This window comes from Coffea arabica, chromosome 3e (assembly GCF_036785885.1).
Source record: "Coffea arabica cultivar ET-39 chromosome 3e, Coffea Arabica ET-39 HiFi, whole genome shotgun sequence".
Taxonomy (NCBI): Eukaryota; Viridiplantae; Streptophyta; class Magnoliopsida; order Gentianales; family Rubiaceae; genus Coffea; species Coffea arabica.
The window spans coordinates 14,311,117-14,328,666 of NC_092315.1; the positions used below are offsets into that span (position 1 = coordinate 14,311,117).

Below are 17,550 nucleotides of genomic sequence, written 5' to 3' on the forward strand. Positions count from 1 at the left end.
TTTTTTCCAGTGCCCAATATACTTCTCTGTGCGTCTCCACATTTGCATTGCTCCTGCTTATTGTGCGCAGAAAAGTGAACTTTCCACCATACAAATGTAACCTATGTTTAATTCTTCTCTCCGCTTTAATTCCGTGGATGTTTTTAGGGTTTTAGGGTTTAGGTTTTAGAAATGCATTCTTCTTTAGGGTTTAGGGTTTAGGGTTCCTTCTTTAAGGTTACATTATTTTGTACTTCTACGCTGTGTATAGTCTAGGGTTTAGGGTTTAGGGTTCAGGGTTTAGGGTTTACGGTTTATGGTTTAGGCTTTTAGGGTTTAGGGTTTAGGGTTTTAGGGTTTAGGTTTCAGAAATGCATTCTTCTTTAGGGTTTGGGGTTTGGGGTTTAGGTTTCAGAAAATATTTATTTGTTAAAATTTATCATTTGTTTGTCATTTGTTTTATCATTTAATTTGTTTTAACAAATGATGAAACGTGCATCATATATAAAAGAAAATTTAGTGAAATAGAAAATTTTAGTTTGCGTATATAGTAACTTTAGTTGTAAATAGTATTAGGTATTATAATCGGTTATAATCAGGTATTATGATTAAAATAACAAATAAAGGTGATTACCAATATAAAGAACTCACATTAATTTTTAAAAAACTTCTTGCCATTTCTTCTTGTCTTTCTTGCATATTAAATCAAATATTTGAATCATACAATTTGTTTATCTTACATTTATTTTTTCATCTTACATTTATGTTTATCTTACAGTGATTTTTTATTGCATAATTTCAAATAATTATAAAATCTTTATTTCAATTAAAACTTAATAGACAACTACTTCAAATGCCAAAAAAAATAACTGCTTACATATTATTCAATCGACTTAACGATATATAGTTACTTATAATATAATAGAATATTTAATTAATTATTTTAATTTACCAAATATAAGTATTGAACATTAAATAATGAATAAATTTTTAAACGGCCTTTTATTATAACTTTAATATACATAATATTTTTCATCCATGCATAATTTGATTTTTTGAGTGTCCAATATACTTCTTTATGCATCTCCACATCTGCTTTGCTTCTGCTTATTGTGCGCAGGAAAGTGAACTTTTCACCATAGAAATGTAACCAATGTTTAATTTTTACCTCTACTTTAATTCCGTGGATTGAAGAATATTGTCAGAAATGCATTCTTCTGCCGCATTTTTTTTTTAAAACAAGCCGACAGCCAGCTTTTCACACAGGTAGAAGCCAAACGCATGGCTAATCTAACCACTTCTTCTTCATAAAGCGCTATAGCTTTGAAGGTCGTTTCATAGCTTGCCAAATGTCCTAGTGCTCTAACAGCTACCCTTTGCTCTAACCTGGGTCATCTTTCCTCTAAGAAGCTCTAATAATGGTGGTATAATTCCCCAGCATCAACAGCTTTGACAGCATACTCGGCATTGTTTATCGTGTAGGAACCAATAATATGGCTAATCTACTCGGCATTCATCTTATAAACAGTATGTGGCCGAATTTTTTTTTTTTAACAATTTAACTGGCTGCCGGGCAGAGAGTGCCCGGCAGCCAACTTTTTCAGACTTTGTCAGGTGCCGGGTTGACACAGCCCGGCACCCATGTGTCTTTAAAAAAAAAAAAAAATTTTTTTGGTGTCAGGTGTCAACCCGGCACCCATATATTTATACCGGACTCCTGTCATATCCACAAGTGTCTGACTTTTCTTTTTAATACCTATATTCTAATCAATTAGCCCAAGTTCTTGAACTTCAGAGAACTTTTGGAACTAATTAAAAGTAGTATGGGGCCTTGAAGCCATGCTGGACCAGTCAAATTTGGCCCTCATGGTCATAGCCACAAATATAAGGTCACATTAGAAAAAAAAGAAAATGCAAAAAGGCTACGATATTATATTTTGACCCTACATCTCAATATTTCATTCTATCATACCTTTACAAAATTTCTTAATTTTCTTTAAGCCACAAAAGCACGAGTATAAAAGATCCAACCACCTATAGTTTCTTCTTGTTTATAAAGGCATCATGAGTTTGTCCATTATAGAACATGTATTGATGTCTTTGCAAAAAAGTAGGACAACAGAAAGCAACCATCACGTCAAAATTCTCAAATATTCCTAAATTTCAAATGGTTAATAACACAATTAATAAGTTAATTAGCAGAATAACTATCTAACTGAATTAGAAATGGAAAATCTGCAACACATGGATGTTCATGATCATTTATTTACAAACTTAACATCTCCCCGAATAACTTATAGTAATTTATAGATACATAGATGTTCATAATCATATATTTACAAATCCCTTAGCACCTCCCCAAATAACTTATAGTAATTTATAGATATATAATATGTTCATAATCATATATATACAAAACCCTAATCATCTCCCCAAATAGCTTATAGTGTGTATATATATATATACGTATACCTGCTAATTATTATTTTTTCTACTATCCAACTGCAGAAACTACTAATCCTCCTTGATCCTATACCTGCGCTGCGCCCCTTCGTCCAACACAAATTTGATTGGATGAGGGGCAAGTTAGCCAAAGTTAAACAGGAGAGAAACATGGGGCAGAGATTCACCACACACTTGATTTTGATTTTTCATTCCAATCTTTCCATATCCCCAAAAGCCAAGTCCTCTTCAATTCCTTCAGGCACGACAGGATGACAACATGGATAATATGCCATAATCTGATCAAGAGTTGGTCGGTTCATTGCATTTGAATGGGTTTCGACTGCAACAAACTGCCCCGAAGCAATCAAAGCGCAGATAGACATATAATCCGCATAGATTGCGTCATGCCATTTCCCGACTTATCTCATTGCCCGTTTGATGAGTACTAGGTGGTTTTGCCCTGCTCTTTGCGCAGGATTACCCATGATTTGGTGATAGTTTGTCACTTTAATTAGCTGCACCATTCTTTTTTTTTTTCTAATTTTTCCTTCTCGTTTGTTTTTTTTTTTAGCAAAAAACACTCATTTGAGATTTACCTTATGGAAATAGAGAACACAACAAAAGGGAAATGGAAAGCATTTGATAACGACAGCATATTTACAAGATAGAAAGTATAACGTCAAAAACATCAAGAAGATCCCATACCCCCCTACTACCCCATACCCTAACCCCATTTCCTTAATATTCTCCTAAACCTAACCCTCTCCTAACTTTTCTAGACACAAACTCTATTCCAACCTTACTAGCGATTGCCATGAGGCGTTGTTCCGACGGCTTATCTCGGCCATTGGGCTTATATTTTGTGGGAACTTTAACCTTCACCTCCCAATTGGGATTGGACCACTTCACCTTGATAACAGTCTCCAGATCTGCTTTCGATCTAATTACAACTTTGGGAAAACTCTGCAGACGTTGGTATTTCTTGTCAACATCTTTCACGGCGACGAGATAGGTCTTAAGGGCCTTCGTGGCAGTTTTCTTCGCGGTGCGATATGCCCTAAGAAGCCTTAATGATAGTGGGGCAGAAGTCATTTTTGGAATGATTAATTTGGGTTATGATTTCTGGAGTTAGGGTTATGAAGAGGAGCACCCGTCGGCGAAGACAATAGGGAGGAGCTCTCCTTCTTGTTTGTGTGACATATGACTTTGTTTATGTTACAACCAAAAATGGTCCAATGTTGATGTTCATTATCATCATGAGAAGCTATCAAAAAGGAGTGTAGGCTTCGCACCCTTTATTTTTCAATCTTTTTCTTTTTCTTGTATTTTGATCAATTAAAATGACTCTATGAAGGTCAAAAGATGTTGGGGTTGATGTTTTCTTGCAAGGAAATTGTATAAAATTGATGTTTTGTGAAGTGTGTGCATGAAACGCGGGTAAGTGAAGAAGAAGAAGAGAAAATGAGCTGCATTTGTCTTTTAAAAGAAGAACGAGCAAAACACGGCTCTGAAAACGTGGAGCAGATTTTACAGCGAATCATGTTATTTGGATTTTTTAGGCTTTTGTTTAATGGTGATAGGAAAAATGTTAAGCGATGATGTTAGTTGGCTAGTAATAAAGTTTAATAATATTATTATTGAAATATTGATTAATGGAAGTGGAATTGGAGGTAAAATATTTCACTAAATTTAAATGGAAAAAGGGAAAAATTTGAAATGCAGAGATATGTGAAGTAAAATGTATAAGATAATTTTTTTAAACATGTTCTTTGTGTTTAACTGGAGCTCAGTATATTCAATTATAAATGATTTAATGTTTTTGTGAAGAATTGAGAGGAATTTGGAACATAATTAATATTAAATTATTTAACTAAATTCAAAGGAAAAAAAGGAAATAATATTTGATTTAGAGAAATTTGGAGTAAAATCTATGAGATGATTTTTTTTTATATATAATCATGTCATGTTTATTCAATTGGAGTTCACCATGCGCAATAGAGAGGATATCATTATTATTATGCTATTAAAATTAAGTAATAAACAAATAGTGTATAGGAATAATAATAATAGATTTGTTTAGAAAGTATTGAATAAGTATCTAATCAAGAGTTCATTTATTTCTTCTTTTAATATAAATAGAAAATAAGTGGAATAAAATTTATATATTTGGAACAAAATTTATGTTAGGATTTTATTATGACATTATGGTTGTTCAAATACTAAATTAAATTTGAATAAAGAAGGGAAGGAAAAAAGTGAGATATGTAAAAGAAATTTTGAAGCGGGATTTATATTGGCATTTTTTTTATCACACATAGCCGTTCAAACACTAAGCTAAATCTGAATACAGAAGAAAAAGAGGGAAATCAAAGATGGAAATAATTTTGGAGCAAATTTTATTTTACAATTTTTCACCGGACCATGTCTGTATTTATTTTAGAATCTTTTATCAGACCATGTTTATATTAATATAAAATTCTCTCAAACTATATTTATATCATTGATATATAAACTAATGTAGAGGAACAAATAACAAATAATAAATTGGACCGTTCACTTTCTCTGCTTGGCACAAAAATACTACATACTCATTGTTACTAATTATTATCATTTTTTGAATTTTTCAAAACACATGGTTTAGCAATTAGGAAAAAATTGGACGAAAGGAGCAATTAGGATACAATTTTATCGAGCAAAAAGCTTTTCAAGGAAGCAAGTAGGAAAAAATAAATTCAACCTTGCATTCTCTATGTGTAGCATTTCTAGCTATTAAACATTATTTTTCTATTATCTAAAAGTCATCGAAACAATTGGAGCTCAACACATTTAACACAAAAAATATTAGCATAATTATTTTTTAGCAACGAAGAAATAAATAAATGGCGCATACAAATAGCAATAATTAATGTATCCAAAGAGCATTAAATAAGTGTCGAATCAAGGAAATTTCTCTTTTTTCTCTAATATAGAGGAATTTGGAGCAAAATGTACCTTGGGTTTTTTTTATTAGATTATGTTCATTAATACCAACCATGTTTCACTAATGCAGTGAGATTTGGAACAAAATTTATTGTAGAATTTTTTGTTACGCTATGTTTATTAATACAAAGTAATAGTTAGGAAAAAAGCCATTTAAGGATTAGAAAAAGTCAGAGAAACAGACAGGAAATAATAAAGTTCGGCTATTTAAAATGTATACAAGTAATTAAAGCTCATCATTATTTTTTACCAAGACTTTATATGTGGCTTGTTTAATCATCTATTGGTATTATTACTTTTTGACTATTTAAAATGTATACAAGTAATTAAAGCTCACCATACATTTTTTTTCAACAATGTAAAAGAATTTTGAACAAAATTGATATTAAAATATTCAATTAAATTTGGAACAAAATTATACTAAACTATTTTTATGCAACTAATTAAACGATGCATAAAAATAGTAGCAATGAATTAGTACAAAAAGTGTTATATAAGTTGCCACTCAAGGTACTCTTTATTATTATTATTATTTGGCTAGGAATGTAGACAAAGCTGACCATACCTCTTTTTCTTTTCTAGTGATGTAGAAGAATTTCGAACAAAATTGGTATTAAAATATCCAATAAATTTGGAACAAAAATATACTAAAATTTTGTGTTAGTAGCAATGAATTCGTGGCTTATTTATTCATTTTTTATCAGGAATGTAGACAAAATTTGGAGTAGATTCTCTGGTGAGGAACGTAGATGAAATTTGGAGTGAAAATCACACTAAAATATTAAGAGTAAATTTTATATATGCCGTTAATGTATACACTATTATAGTTGGATAGATAACACATGAGCAAATTTTGAATTCAAAATTTGTACATGTGTCATATATCTAATGGTAATGGTGATGGTGTATACGCCGATAGTGTGTATAAGATTAATTCAAATGTTAATGATATGTCTATTCATCCAGATTTGCATCAGTTAATCTAAATTTATAAATATCTCTCAAAGAGAAAAAGCAAGCAAAATCATTTTTTTTCTTAGAATCCATTTGGGGCAAAATTGAAAAACAAAATTTTAGTAGCAATGAATTCATGCTTTCTTATTTTTTACAAAATTGGTGTTAAAATATTCAATTGAATTTGGTGCAAAATTATACTAAATTTTGGTTTTAGTAGCAATGAACTTGTGCTTTATTAGCATTGAAACAATTGGGGCTTTCATTGCTAAAAAATAATCATGCTAATATTTTTTGTGTTAAATTTGCTGAGGTCCAATTGTTTCAATAACTTTTTTAGTATAATAAAGCATGAATTCATTGCTAATAAAAATAGTAATAGTTAATGTATCCAAAGAGCATTAAATAAGTGTGCAATGAAGGAAGCTTCTATTTTTTCCACTAATATATCATGCAAAAAGTAGTGTTATATAAGTGGTCACCCAAGGGACTCTTTATTTTTTTTTCTGGTCAAGAACGTAATCAAAATTTGGAGCAGATTTTTTTGGTCGAGAATGCAAACGAAATTTGGAGCGGAACTTGTACTAAATTGTTAATGTAAATTTATAAACCATGGCTAAGAGGGCGTTAACAATCACTAAACAGTCACACATGAAACCACAAAAGCGCTGACTTGGGCAAAACCGAAATAAACTGCAGTTGAGAGGGCCATTAACAATTGACCAAATGCATACATGGGTCAGTTAAAGAAAAGTGAAAAACGGTGAAAAAATAGAAAGCACACAGCAATGAAAATGACGTGCACAAATTGCCCCTAATGTTGGAGGAAATCACGAAGCAACCGGCAGAACATCAGAGGGGACGACACTTCTACTGTTCCTCAACGTTACCGAGAGATGTCTCGTGTCACTCGAACTTAATTGTTGTGTTTCTTTTTGTTTTCTACATTAACTTTCAAAAGAAATCATATCATATATTATTTGAAAAAATCTTATACTAAACAACATACGGCTGAAACGATATAAATAAATTAAAGGATGACCTACCTCTTTGATTTTAGAGATTTTCATACTTGTATCTATCATTTAAAAATGTTATAATTTACGGTCGCTTTTATAGGTAAATTCATATTATTTATTAAAGAAAGGAGAAAAAACAAAAAAGGAAGCAACATAATCAGTAGTACATGTCTTTTGCTACCACAGTCCTTGTGGATCATTTCCATCACATGCCTTGCTTTGTCAAATGGACACAAAAACACTGAAAAAACCAAAAAAATCTTGAAAAGCCAATTCCTTAGTTGGGATAATAATACATAACTTCACGTGCTTTGCCCAAGAAATTATTAATGTGCAAAACTATGCAGTTTCTTGTCATTTTCACATAATTTCACACTTTTGGTACATTATTAGGGTGTACAAGGCGTGACAAATTAGGATGAATGGTGTGGACATCGATTAAGTCTCTCGCAAAGAAAAGAAATGGGTAAATCAAGCCAAATCCCCTTCAAATTTACTTTGAGCATCAATATTAATTACATACACCAAATTCATACACTCACTAATTAATCCAAAATTTTAAAATAAACCCAATTTTAAGTTTCGCACAATCAATAAAACTAGGAAGGAAAAAAGTAAATTAACTAGCAATTAATAATTCCTTTGCTTAATATATTTCCTCAATAGTTGCACCTACACACATAGACACTGTGTATTTATATATGTTGTGTATATCTTTTTAAATCATGAGAAAACTACATAAGATTTTTCAGGAATATGAAATTGTCAAAATCAATGAGACTCGGTTGCATAGTCAAGTCTTAGAAATACGTGTCTGGGTGTGTGTCTATATATATATATATATATATATATATAGAGCGGAGAATATTAAATTTGAAATCTCTTATTTACACTTTCTTCGCTCGTACCATCCAATTCATTCCTTCCTCCAGTGTATATATGTATATATATATATATATGTGTGTATGTATGTATGTATGTACATATTATAAAATCTACAATGACAGTTTTTCTTTTTGAATGATTTCTTATGCAGCAGCAGTTAATTGGCCAAAATTGTCTCTGAAGTAGTAAAACTTAGTAGGGTAAGTCCTAAGTTCCTAATTAACAAACAAGAAAAAAAAGATTAGAACGAAAAAGACTACCACAAACTTACACCATATCAGGAATTTTAATTAGGTGATATCGCATCAGATGGCAAGTTCGATAATGATGGGTTCATTTTTATATTAGAATTCGTGTTTAACTTGTTTATGTGACTAATGATGATAACTTCCATTGATTATGCTTCACCTACAACGGGAATAGTTGTTAGTTCTAACCCACTTAACAAATATTAAGGTTGTATTTCTAACTCAAGAAGTCAATAGAAACAGTTGTCTTCAGATTTATTTACTGCTGGAGCTTCCAGAAACCAAAATCTTTTCTGCTTTAGTTCAACAATATTTTTAAGATATTTGTACATGATTTTTTTGTTTTTGTTTTTTAGGATAAACAAAGATTCACGTTTTTGGTTAGAGCAATTAATCAACATGGTTAGGTAAGCACAAAGCAAGTAAACTATTATAAATGATTTAAAATCTACAGCCAAAATGATTGTTTTGACCAGTTTGCAAAATCTTTACATGGTTAGGTAGGCGCCCTTGGAACCGCTGAGCTTAGCTTGGTGACCACCAAGATGGGTCTTAAGACTCTGTTTGGGTTGTAGGTGAGGATTCAAATCTCATCTGCAGTAAAAAAAATTTAAGGGTTATACCAAAGTACTCCCTTGGTCCTGCTAGTCTCTAACACAAAGTCTCTTTAGACTCCCCCTCCCCTTTAGTTTAGGATAGATAGGTTATACAATAGTTGTCATCTCCGAAAAAAAAAAAGGTAGGCGCCCTTGGTTCTAAAACCTAGAAAGTTAAGATAAAGATGGAAATTTGAGGATTTTTTTTTTTTTTTTGGGAGGAAAAGCCAATCATCAAATGCTTGGGAATATGCCATAAAATGGAATATTAGGAAAGATGGTGGAGAATTTGTTGAGCTTGTTTATGAAGTTATATTGCTTTTTTCAATTTGATATTATTATGATGAGTGATTGATGGAGACACAGTTTGTGACTTATCTCTACATTTGTCAAGACCAATTTTGTAATTGCAGCAGTCTTCATCAACTATGAGAAATGGCCTGGAAATTGCAACAAAATACAAGACAGAATTTCAAGAAACTTCCAATTTAGTGGCAGAATAGAAGACATAATTTCACTATAACTCTCTTAAGTAGTTAAGTGTAGTACATAAGGGACTAAAATGCAAAACAGGCAAAAGTATAGGGAATTTTAACCGCAATATCAATAACCAAGATAATTTTTTCAGCTAGTGAGCCATGAGATGGATAAAAGTGGCAATCTAGACCTAAGATTAGTTGATGAGAAACAAAAGGAAGACAGTCCATAAATAATTTTGGATCCACTCAAAAAAAAAAATTTTTGGGAGCCACTCCAATCAGAATCTAAGATATAAATTAATTTGTCATTTTGAATTATTTTATTATCCTAGACAACTAGAAGATATCCAATGAAGCACATGTAGTTGGCGAATGAAATCAGTGAAGGCATATTTTTCGTAACGAGTCTTCTTGTAAAACCCACGATTTTTGGGCTCATTTTATCTTGCCAATTTAATTAAATGGTAATTTATTATGGGTAAAAGCAAACATAATTGCATGTTAGGTTAAATAGGGTAAGGGGTCTAATAAATGAAAACTCTTACCCGAGCCACCTACTAATAAGTAGTGCTAGGTTTAGGATTTTATTAAAACCCTAGATAGGAAAATAACTCTAACCTTACTTTTCTTTCGTCTACCTCCCTAGAGCAAGAGCCGTCAGAGAGGAGAGAAGCAGAAGCAGACAACACCGTCAATCGATCCAACGACTAGGCACCTAAACCTGTAAGTCTCGAGTTCACACAAGAGAACCTCTCTTTTAAGTTTTAGTAGTTGTATCAATTGTTCTAATAATTTTATGGGCATGTATCGTTGCTATATAGGTGTAGATATGTATGTTTTGATAAGATTCGTATCTGGATTAATAGGAATAGGAGGGTTGATTTTAACCCTGATATTATAGGGTGTTTGAATATGTTTTAAAAAAAAAAAAAAAAAGAAAGGGAAGAGCAGCGGCGGCTGCCACTGCTCTGTTTCGGCCAGGCGTTGCAGAGGCAACGCCACAGGAAGAATTCCAAGGGTTGGCCGAAACAAAAAAAAAAAAAAAAAAAAATTTGAAAGTTGATGTCGCCAGCACTTGCTGGCGACAATGGACATAGGAAATGGTTGGCCTTTCGGGCCAACCAATGGAAGGAATGTTGTTGCCAGACCTTGGTCAAACAAATGGTTTGTGACGACCATGGTCTAAAAGGAAATGGTTGGCCTTCTGGCCAACCATGGCTCTCACCCGAAGAGGAAAAAGGGATAATTTAGATGTTAACCAAATATAAGATAAAATAAATAAATATTTAATAAATAAATTTTGAATATAACTAGTCTATTTTTATAGGTGATCATGGGTATTAAAATTCAGGACCCAATTTAAAGAAATTGTTAGAATTCAAGTATTGGTCATGTAAAACTTTTATTTAATTAATTACGTCTAAGATATTTAAAGAAAAATCTAGGATATCTTAATTTAGCCTTATGAGGTTAATGTAGATGAGGTGAGATAAATTCTAAATTGTTAAACGAAACGTTTAAAATAATAATAATAATAATAATAATAGTAAATAATAATGCTGACGATAACACTAATATTAATAATAATCATAATCATAATAATAATAGTAAATAATAATTAATAAACAATAATAGTAAGGATAATAACAATATGGGCATGGAGGAAGTAAATTAAGGATATAAACAAAGATACAAATATAATACGAGTGGAATAAACTAAGACAATAATAATTATAATAGGTCAATATATATAGATATATATATGTACATGTATACATAAATAATAATAACACCTATACACGCCTAAAAGTGGAAATAAAGGGAAAGGTAATAGTAACTATCTAACATATATATAAGTGATAATAAAATAAATTAGCGACGACGAGGATGGTAATAATAATAATGGATAATCATAAATTATAAGTAAATATAGTAAGATAGTAGTGAGGATAATAAACAGGATTGTGAATAATTATTTTCTTCTAAATTAGGAAACTTTACAAAATGAACACTTTCCAAATTAAGAAACTTTCTAAAAATAGAAACTTTCTAAATTAGGAAACTTTCCAAAAAAAATAGAAATCATCCGATTGGAGGGAAATGCTATTAGGGTCCATACAATGGTCTAGATATGAATCTTGTACTTACTTAGAGGTTATTTATTTATACATCTATAGGAAGTAACAACTAATTAGGGAACTCATGCATTTGATAGGTACGGTACAAGGATTTAAGGTAGTTCCACTCGAGCAGCCAAACAGAGGTAGGTGGTACTTACCCTTCTGAGATTTCAAATGTGCAAAATGAAATTCTTGTTTTCAATCCTATTTTGTTGTGTTGACTCGAAAGGTGTTTGATTAAATGCTTTACTTGATATTTATGAAAGTTATATTTTACTATACAAAAAGGACCATGTGACTTATTTGAAATGTTTTGATATGTTATTATATACCAAATGAGTTGAACCGTTTATGTACTCAAAGATATATATATATGGTGCGTGGAATGAATTTTTGACAATTAAAACTCAAAACAGTCATAGGATAGACGGTAGGGGCTATAGTCCTGTATAATGGTCATGGTAGCCTGGTATAAAGCCCAGCCGATTGACCGATGGATAAAGTCATGGTAGCCTGGTATAGAGCCCAGCCGATTGACAAGGTCAGGATAGCCTGGTATAAAGCCCAGCCGATTGACCGATTGATAAAGTCATGGTAGCCTGGTATAGAACCCAGCCGATTGACAAGGTCATGGTAGCCTGGTATAAAATCCGGCTGATTGACCCAAGAATGAAATGAGATCAATCGATTGTCGCAAAATCTATTGGTCGCCCACCTAGAAGGGGTTTAATCTCTCGGTCATTACATGTACTTGTTATGAGCTGATCTAAAAGAATGATTTATGAGCCGATATGGAATGATTTATGAACTGATTTGAAATGAGACTTATGAGCTGATTTGAAATGATTTTTTGACGTTACAATTTCTCATGTATAAATATCAATAAGATGCCTTTTGAACTGCTTGTCATTTCTTTACTAATGATTGTTTTATAAATGACGTTACTTTCAAAATTATGGATGTGAATGATTTGCAAACGATTTGAGTTGTACTTCTATATATATGTATCTATAAAACTAAGAGTGCATGGTCCAACAGAGTGGTAAATATTACCTACTGAGCGATGTGTCGCTCAACCCACTCCTTACCATTTTTGCAGATTCTGAAGAGTATGAATTGGTTTACATAGAAGACCCTGAGGAGGACTTTTATTAGTTTAGGTACATAGAAGTTGGCAAGCTAGCTACTTCTAATTGTTAGTTTTATTTACTTTTGTTTCCACTGTTTCAATCAGAGAATAAATGTACGAATGTCTTGAACATTTGTAGACTTTTTTTTTATACGTGGTTTGTACCGCACCTTATTTAGTTAAATTATATTGTACCTTTAAAGTTAAATTAGTTAATGTAGCCTTGTATTCTTGAGTGAGACTTGGGAGTATGGCGGATGTCATGTGACGGGCACGTGCGGGCTCGGGCCGTGACACTTCTGTTCTATTTTCCGTGTCACTTTCTGTCTCACTTTTTATTATATTGATATTTTTTTCTTCATGAACATCATATTTTAGTTCTTTTGATACGAAATCGATGTTTTAGTTCTTAAAATTGCAATAGCATGATCCAAAAGCTTTTCCCATTTACTAAAACTACTAGATACAATTTTACACCTTTATTTTGCTTATAAACCTCCCTTCTACGTACTATAAATATCAGCAATTTCAAAACTGCAAAAAGTGATGCTAACAACTACTCAAGACTTATCTGATTTGATATAAATATAGATAAAAGACTACAAGCCTTTTTCATATAAGCTTGGAATGAGAACTTAACAAAATGATAAATTTGCCTTCCAAGTTCAATTTTGAGGATTGTTTCAAATTTTTAGTGAAAGTCAACAATGTTTTTGGATTTTCATCATCTATTTGAAGGTTAAACAATATAGGAGTTATTTGGAAAAAAGTAATAAAATTTGGTTACCAAACTTATTTTGATCGGTATTTGATGTAGATTTTGGTTTTATAATTTGATCAATGTCTGCTTCATAATGTTAAACAGAAGATCAGATCAATTTCTCCATTTGAACACCAAAAGTAATTTATAAGTGTTACTTTTAGGTAATTTGTATATTATACTCCCTTCGTCTTATTGATTTTCTCCCATGCCGCCAGCAATTAAGAAATGTATTATTTAACCGAAACATATCAGCTACTAATGCAATTATTTCCGGTATTGGCCCGTTATTAAACTTTGACCGTTTGTTTGTTAGGAGCTTAAAAGGAGAGGTACAACTATCCAAAAAAAAAAAAAAAATGGAGAGGTACAACTATCAAACTTATAGATGGATATGAACTCTTGTTTTAATTATTTTTTAAAATTATATTTTTAGTCTAGAAAGGATAAGACTTAAGAAGTTGGCAGGAGGGAGGGGAAATTGTACCTATAATTTGCAATTCTTGAGATTTCAACTTTAACTATTAAAACGAGGCATCATTGGCATACAAGCTCCTATTTATAGTTGAAGCACGCCTTAGAAGTTTTGTTTTTTCTTTCTTTTTTGAAAATTAAGTTACAATAGGTAAATTTGGCTTTATTTAGCTGATATTTAAAATCCAGGTAGTTTATGGTAAACCAAATTAGAAATCATGACTATTAACCATTATTTTGTTTACAAAGGGTTCATTTACTTCATGGGATGACTGAGGATATAAGATTGAATTATTAATCTTGTGTCATTCCAAATTTGATTACTTTATATATATATATATATATATATATATATATATATATATATATATATATATATATGTATGTATAGGATTAGACATTCCACTTAATCGAATTAATTTCCCATATAGAGGATAAAATAATCCGATTGGAGAATGTTGTATTAGTTATCCCCAAGTGAGTAGGATAATAAAATTTTGGATTTAGATATCTCTACTACAAAAATAATGCTATATTTTAGTAATTATATGAATCCATATATTGGGCTTATTTGTCCATATTAATAACATTACTGAACTTCTGATTAATTTGCCCCTACTAATAATAGAACTCAATTTTGGATTAATTTGTCCCCATTAACAAATAATTAAAATTGGATAACTTTTTATACACTATCAGTGTACATTTTTTTTTACACTAACAGTTTTATATCATATGCTACATAACATGAATTCAAATTTAAATTTCAAATTATACACATGTGGCAGACATCCAAAACTGTTTGTATAAAAAATCAACTTGCTGTCAATGCATAAAAAGTTAATCTATTAAATTTTAGACTAATTTGTCGTCACTAATAACAAAACTAAGTTTTTGACTGATTTGCTGCTATCAATAACATAACAAAACTTTGGATTAGTTTACCCATGGAACAAAACTAAGTTTTAGACTAATTTGCCGCTACTTGCGAATAATAAACCTTATTTTCTTTCACAATGTTGGTTCATAAAAGTTTAGACATATCAATTGAGACTTGTGATCATAGATGGCAAAAAGCTTACTTAGGTTTAGTAGAAAACTGCCTTAGTTTAAATGCTACATGAGTTTGACAAGAATTACAACATGTTAAGAAATAGAATATATTTTACAAAACTCTGGAAATTCACTCATAATGTGTTATTATGAAGAAAACATTTCAGTTGGACCCTAAAAACACCTCACATAAAACTTTTGAACATTAAACCTAACATTCACCTTAAAAGAAAAAAAACCAGTTGTGTTTGGAAACTTTTAATTTTATGATAATACTCTAGGATTCAGAGAATGAATTTAGATACCTTAAGAATTTTTTTTTTGAGTTTTAGTTCAATTTAATTCAACATTAGAATTGAAAGTGAAAATATAGCTGGAGATGAGAATAGGGATGAAAATGGTACATTTTGGATATGTGAAGGACCAAAAAAACCGATTGTAAAAGTGAGGAAATAAAATAGTATAAAACCTCATGTATAGAGGACTTACATGCATCATTTTAAAAGTGAGGAACTAAAAAACTATATACCTCATATATAAGGGACCAAAGTGCATCATTTCAAGTATATCAATTTCCTGACCCAACGTTTGGGACCTTGGGAGATGCTACATTATTAGGCATGTGTCAACCAATTATTATATAAATTTGGAGAATGGTTCTAAGAAGCATAGAAATTTCCTAAGGTTTGAATTAGTTTGAAACATTGCTTATCTTTTGTGATACTCAGCCTATCTTTTGTGGTTCTATGTCTCCAAGCTGGGATTCCACCATTGTACTCCTTAATTTTTGGAGATTACTTAAAGTATTCCCAGTGCACAATCTTTTTTCTCTTATCTAACCCTTCATTTGGTACGCAGGAATTTCCTGGAATGGAAAGGCCTTTTCGACTTTTTCATTTCATTCTCATATTTGATATGGATCTTTTGAGTCGAGAAGGCCTTTTTCCTTAGAAAATTGATTCCAGTTTTTTTCGAGAAACACCATTTCGAAAACTGATAACTGCACATATGGCCATGCACGCGTGTTTATAAATATTTTGTTTTGATATCTCACATTTGAAATGTCAGCCTCGTTCGGATTTTAAGGTAATTTTAGAAAAATATTAATGCAATTAGCAAACTTTTTGGTTATATATATGTGATATAAAAAGGCGCCAATTACAGAACAAGAATGAAATTTTCTAAAAAAATATTTTTTGAGAAATGATTCTTTCCAAAAATAGAATGCAAAAATGAACACAAGTTCATATGCCGATTGAATGGTCAATTATTCATAATTCCCAAAACTTTTAATTCCTAGGGCTTAACCTCCATTAGTAAACATAGTACAAGCATTTTCCAAAGAATGTGAACGTAAACATACATACATTCATACATACATATATATATATATATATATATATATATATATATATACACACTGAACTATAGCCCAAATTGAAATATACAAATGCAATGATGTGTTTTAAATTTGTTGTGAACGATAAGCATCATTTTCATACAAAACATTACAAAATGATAAATTATTCCCTCAAAGGAAAAGGAAAATCATGAATGTGCAAAACCACTTGTACAATTCTTTCTTCTAAAGACTATTCACTATTTATCATTTCCTTTTTTGCTACTCCGGCTCAGTATAGATTAGGTGTTTTTAGGTTTTTAAAAAATTTTATTGTAATGATGTGTGTGAAAACAACTATAGTAGATGGTCCATTTGATTTAGGTGTTTTTCAAAATGTATTTCGAAGTGTTTTCAAATTTAAAATTTTATTGAAATATTTTTAAAATTTTGAAAATTTTTCACCACCCATCCCATCCTCCACTGCCACCACTAGCCTCCCCCTCCTGTCTCCTCTCTCCCCTCCTCCCCCCTCCTCCCCCTGCTGTCTGTACGTTACATTGGTAGGTCCACATAGTTTTTTTTAAGAGATCCAATGCATGAAAGATGTATAACAATGACGTATACATATACACATGCATGTATGTATATGTATATATATGTCTGTGTACCTATCATTGTTGAAGTTCAAGACTGGAAGAAAATAAACTTCAAGCTCTCAGTAATTCACAATGGTAGGTCCATATAGTTCCTTTAAGAGATCCGATGCATGAAGATAGACAATAAACTCTAGAAATAAGATACAATTAGATAAAAGATTTGAAATCTGTTTATTTATATGACTAAAGAGAAACAGCCATGCACCTAGGAGTTTTTACAAAAACCAGATCCAGAAAGAACCACCCATCTTATTTTTTTGGGCTCAATACCTAGTCTGGTGTTCAGAAACCTTACAGAGCTGAACTAATGCCAAATATTCGCCATCCAGATTTCATGCAAACCTAACAAATCTGGTAGGCAGTCCATATAAGTTTCTTTGATGAAAATCAAAGGAACTGATTTAGTAGTCTGTTCAAGACTCTTGAACTGTT

The 17,550-nt window shown here is 31.3% G+C and overlaps 1 long non-coding RNA gene across 1 annotated transcript; it reads left to right on the plus strand.

Moving 5' to 3' along the window:
* Window positions 1–10,096: 10,096 nt before the first annotated feature.
* On the plus strand, window positions 10,097–13,200 carry LOC140038665 (uncharacterized). The gene is made up of 3 exons (XR_011842238.1): window positions 10,097–10,307; window positions 11,800–11,847; window positions 12,804–13,200. It is a non-coding gene; the product is annotated as an uncharacterized lncRNA (long non-coding RNA).
* Window positions 13,201–17,550: the final 4,350 nt, after the last annotated feature.